The sequence below is a fragment of the Alligator sinensis genome, unplaced genomic scaffold (genome assembly GCF_000455745.1).
Source record: "Alligator sinensis unplaced genomic scaffold, ASM45574v1 scaffold47_2, whole genome shotgun sequence".
Taxonomy (NCBI): domain Eukaryota; kingdom Metazoa; phylum Chordata; order Crocodylia; family Alligatoridae; genus Alligator; species Alligator sinensis.
The window spans coordinates 677,609-683,288 of NW_005842150.1; positions in this window are offsets into that span (position 1 = coordinate 677,609).

A 5,680-nucleotide genomic window follows, 5' to 3' on the forward strand; every position below is an offset into this window, starting at 1 on the left:
TCTTCAAGTCCGACCCCCTGCCTGGGCAGGAGGGAAACTGGGCTCAAGTGACCCCAGCCAGGTAGGCATCAAGCCGCTTCTTAAAGACCCCCAGGGTAGGAGCCAGCACCACTTCCCTTGGAAGTTGGTTCCAGATCCAAGCCACCCTGACTGTGAAGTAGTGCCTTCGGATGTCTAATCTAAACCTACTCTCCAACAACTTGTGGCCGTTGGAGAGTACGGCCACAAGTTGTTATTCCTTGTTATCCCGGGGGGCGCTAGGGGAAACACGGTCTTCCCCAAACCCTTCTGGTCCCCCCTAGTGAGTTTATAGATGGTCACAAGTCCCCCCTCAGCCTTGTCTTATGAAGGCTGAACAGGTTCAGGTCCCATAGCCTCTCATTGTAGGGTCTGCCCTGCTGTCCCCAGATCATGCGGGTGGCCCTCCTCTGGACCCTCTCAATGTTGTCCACATCCCTCTTGAAGTGGGGTGCCCAAAACTGGACACAGTACTTCAGCTGTGGCCTGACCAGTGTCGCGTAGAGGGGGAGGATCACCTCCTTGGCGCTAGGGTGAGAGCTGAATCTCTTTAGCCTTCACAAGAGATGGCTGAGGGGAAATCTTGTGGCCGCCTATAAATTTATTAGGGGAGGTCAACGGGGAATTAGGGGAAGCACTGTTTACTAAGGCACCCCAGGGAGTGACTAGGAATAACGGGTGTAAACTAGTTGAGAGTGGATTTAGGTTAGATATTAGGAAGAAATTTTTCACAGTAAGGGTGGCCAGGATCTGGAATGGGCTTCCAAGAGAGGTGGTGCTATCACTTAGCTTGCAGGCCTTCAAGAGGAGGCTAGATAGTCAGCTGGCTGGGGTCATCTGACCTCGGTCCTCTTTCCTGCCGGGGCAGAGGGTCGGACACGAAGATCCATTGTGGCCCCTTCTGACTCTACAATCTATGAATCTATTAATTGTTTTTGCAACAGCAACTGGATACTGCACTGCTTCTGTAAGAACAACAGCTGTGGGGGCAAACCATGCTGCAGAGGGGGCTGCAGCCACACTACCAGCAGCTAGGGACTGTTTCTTAGTCTGGCATAGGTTGCTCCTGTGCTGCTCCCTCTCACCTTCTGCCTTGCTCCTAGAACCCATGCCCCTACAGCACTTGACCTCCCTCACAACCCAACTCTCCCTCAGTGTTTGCCCAGGGTGCTAATCCTGCTTGTTATGTCTCTGCTCAGACTAGAAAGGACCTACTCTGATTCCTCCATAGTTTAGGCACACTCTCTTCCTGAGTGCCTGCCACATGGGCACTGTGGCTTTATGTTTTAACTCTTCAGGAACTCTTTGGTTAAGCAGACTGCACACAGATTTTACAAAGGACTCTAATCATTTCTCTTTATTTAGTTAACATAAGAAATACATTGATCTAAACAAAATAATAAACTTATCAGCACACATTTCCTTGCTCAGATTTCCTCATTGCTCTGAAGAAACTGTTGGGTTTGGGGAATGATTCATTGAGGAGTTCAGGTTCCTTTCCCTGACCATGGCCTCTCAGAAGTTTCACTTTGTGGCTTCTCCCTCTCTCTCTCTCTCTCTCCCCCTTTCTGTCTCAACTCTTCCTCTGGACCTCATTTTGGCTCATTCTGATTGTGGCCAATCCCATAATTAAATACAACCATGCCCTGCATGCCTGTCTCCTGCTCAACTTGCCTCTGATGCACTCAGGCTGATATGCCATCAACACTTTGGTTCATCTGTTTGGTAGCTTGGGATTTTCCACAGTACAACTCATGCCAAAAGTTGGTCAAGTTTCTGGAAGCTTTAGGAAACTCAATGTTCATTTGGATAAATACCATTAAAGGTTTAAGTTACTCATCACTGTACCTCATCTGGGAGGAACATGACACAACCCTTGTCGGCACATTGTGACTTTTACATAGACTGATAGTTTCATGATTCAGTGGTTTCATAACATCAATCAGAACTCAAAAACTTGACATAGAAAGAGTCTTTAAAGTGTCACAGAATTCAAGGAGTATATTGATGACATAAAGTACTGTTTGCATGAATGGCACATGCCCCCGGCGGCTGGCGGGGGCACAGTGGCAGTGAGCAGGGGTGGGGTAGGGGAGAGAGTGCCGACCAGGGGCCAGCAACCACCCACAGGCGCTGCCAGCAGTGGCGGTAGCAGCCAGCGGAGATTGCTGACTGCCCACAGATGCTGCTGGCGGTGTCGGCAGCAGGGTGGTGAGCAGCGGCTGCCTGCAAGTGCTGCCGACAGTGTCGGTGGCACCTTTTTTACAAGGGGTGCACCACCATGCTTAGGGGGTGCACATGCACCCACATGCACCCTCTATGCATCGCCCCTGTTTGTGACATTTGGTAAGGGTCATTAGAGACACTGTTAAGAGCATCTTCATTTGAATGCTAGGGAAAATGGCATTTTATAGAGGAACTACAAACGACAATTGTAAATAGTACATTCATAAATATGTAGTAGGCTTATGTTTTCGGGGCTTGGGTTCAGTCCCAGGCTCATGGGTCTTCTGTTTGACTGGTGGATCCCACCCACCAATCCAGAGGCAGCACAAGGGAAGCAATGCCTCACCCTTTTCTGAAGGGAGGGGGCAAGGAGCAGCTGGACCTGAATCGGAAGTGTGCCAGCCAGGTCCAGAGAACTTTGGGGGTGGAGCTCCTCTGAAGAGTATAAAGAGGCAGCATGCTCAGCACACTGGGCAGAGACAACACAAGACAGCAAGGAGGGAGGAGCTCCAGAGATGGTCGTCCTCAGGACCTCACTTGAGCTTCAGTGGTGTGCGAATCAGCGCAGGGGGATCAGGCTCCAGGAGCTGTTCAAGGCAGTTTCAGCCTGTGAACCCAGCAAGCATCTGGGCAATTGATGTGCAGTTTGGAACATGGAGAGCTGGCCCTGGGAGCAGCTCACAGCTGCTTGGGCCTTACCCACTGTGTGGGTCAGTGCATGGAGGATCTGCCTGGGAGCAGCTCGCAGCTGCTCAAGTTAGCTCTGGCCCTAAGCCAAGTGACCGGAGCCCTGCAGTACAGCTCTGCCTTTAACTAAAAGACCCCTGGTGCCCAGAGCAGGGCCCAGGAAAGGGAGGACCCCTGGTGTGAGACCAGGGAACCAGAGCCCGTAAGGGTCCAGCTCCCACACGACAGAGAACCCTGGTCTGCCCAGTGAGGGGTGCCAGGCCATCGAGGAGAGCCGAAAGCACTGCTGGAGTGAGGCTATCATGGTATTGGCCTCTAGGGGATGAGCCTTGGCTACTTTGGAGAAGAACCATGAGTTCCTGGGAAAGTGGGCCGCACAGGGGAGGTAGGCATGGGACAGGAGGATCTGCCACCTCCACCCTTCATTGTGGGAGGGGCATGTCCACATCCCAGGGCCCTAAAGGGGAGGGGCTTCAAGGAAACCCCTCAGGGAGGTACTGAGTGCACTCCCTATTTTGGATGATTGTTGTTGTGTCAAGGTCTATATAGCTATGGGTATTCTTTAAGGAAGTTTATATAGTTTATATGTTCTTAATGTGTTAATACGTATATTTGTATTGTTACTTGGTAGGTCTAGAAAGTATTATTAACTTATTTGGGTTATATAAGTTGATTCCCCATATGTGTTTATCATGTTGTAATCTTAACTATTTTGTTCAATGTATTAATTATTATATATGTTGTAAGTTATATAGTTTATGTGAATTGTGGGATAGTATATGTAGTGACATATGCTAAGATTTATTGTAAATATTTCATGTTTTATCTTAAGTATTTATTATAGTAATAAATTGTATATAGTTAAGCACTTGGTCTTGGCCTGGCTTTGTAGAGAGGAGAGGGAACTGCTCTAGTAGCCGGCCCCTCCATCAGCACCCTGCCTGACCCCTACCACTGTCATTGGAGGATAGGGCACATGCCCCTGGGTGTACCCAGCTACAAATAAAGTAGGCCCAAGAGTGATTTTTTGTTTTGTTCAGATAGAAGCAGCTAAAGCATTGTGAGGTTAAAGACCCATCAGAGAGTGTGAGGTAAAGGAGAATAGTAAGGGAAGGGTTGTGATTGGATACAAGGGAGACCAGAATTTGGCTTGGGATGAGGTAACTGAGTAAGTAGAGAGGTTAGAGGAAGAGAGAAGACCAGAACCACCTAGATGTATAGAAGAGGAGGAGGAAGACAGAAATGCTGGAAGAGAAGCAGGAAAGGAAGAGGAGCCAAAGGGAAGGGAAATTCATGTTGCATTATGTCAGTTTCCTCTTGGAAGAAAATGAGATTCTGGGCAGAGAGAAAAGCTGAAGCAGGAGGAGGATAGGGCCTGAGGAGTCAAAGTTGAGAAGGTGCTGGGGAGCTGTGAGTGTAGGATTCAAGAAGTTTGAGACGGAGAAGTGTTTACCTAGGAAGATGTCAGAACTGAAAGGGAAGAAAGTGAGCGTGAGTCAGGTACAGACGTTCATAAAGCTTGCAGCAGAAGTGGTCTAAGTTTTGTGCTTTACTCTTTAAGTGCCCAAAGTTAGATTGGGAGTGAACAGAATAGCTGTTTGTCCTTCAGTGGGGGGCAGGTTATGAAGGCTGTCTGCATTGGCCAAGGCCAACAGATTGGGCATGCAACCACATGCCTCCCAGCAGGGTGCTGGAGAATGCCAAGCCCTGCCAAGCAGCTGGGCCACCCTTGGACAGTGCAGTCCCTTTCCCCAGCCCTGCCCCCTCTGCCAGGGGCTGGCTGTTAGCAGTTATGGTGGGGAGGTGCAGAGGCCCCAGTCCTGAGCCAGCACAGCTGCAGGAGGTGAGGGGGACGGCAGCCAGGGCCTTCATTCACCCTCCTGCTGCCCGGCCCAGCTGACCAGCACAGCCCCTTTCCCCAGACCTGCCTCCTCTCTAGCAGCCAGCTGTCAGCAGTGGCAAAGTGGTAGTGCAGGCCTTCCACTATGCAGGCCAGCTAGGATTTACACTAGATACACTCTGCTGTGCAAGAACAGTAGTGGGGGAAGTAGATGTGTGTGTCAGGTATGGTACACATTGTAAAGAGAGAGGGTCAAATGAGTGCACAATGAAGAAGAGTGAAACATTGAATGAAGAAATCCATAGCAGTGGAAGAAAGGGTAGTGAAGAGATGGCCAAGAGATGAGAAAGTGTCAATGCTGAGCAACTGAAAGTCAGAGAAAGACAAAAGCAGCAGTCAGAAGTGACAATTTTTAACTGATCTGGCCCCAGAAAGTGCTTTACTGTCATGACCAAACACAAGTGCAGGGCTGCAGAGAGCTTTAAAAGAGCCTATCCCATGAAACTCTAAACCCTCATTACAACAGGGTTCAGATAAAGATACTTCAAAGTGGACTGTCCTCAATATCTGTCTGTATGCACAAGGAGCAGGACTGAGCTGCCCTAGTCCTGATGCTGTTTTCAGAATGGGAGGGGGGAAAGGGAGAAGAGAGAGCTCATTCTGGGTGTTGCCCAGCTGGTGCCAGAGGGTGGGTTGGGTAGACTGGAGCCCCCGCCCCGAGGTGGGGGGCACCCATCCACATGCCCCCTCACTCCATTGCAGCTGGGGAGCCCCCCAGAATGAGCTCCCTCCTCCCCCCTCTCATCCAGACACAACACTGGAGCTGGAGCTGGAAGAGGAGGAATATAACTAAGGGAAAGACACTGCAGGGATGCAGCCTCTCTTCCTGGATCAGCTCCAGATTACAGC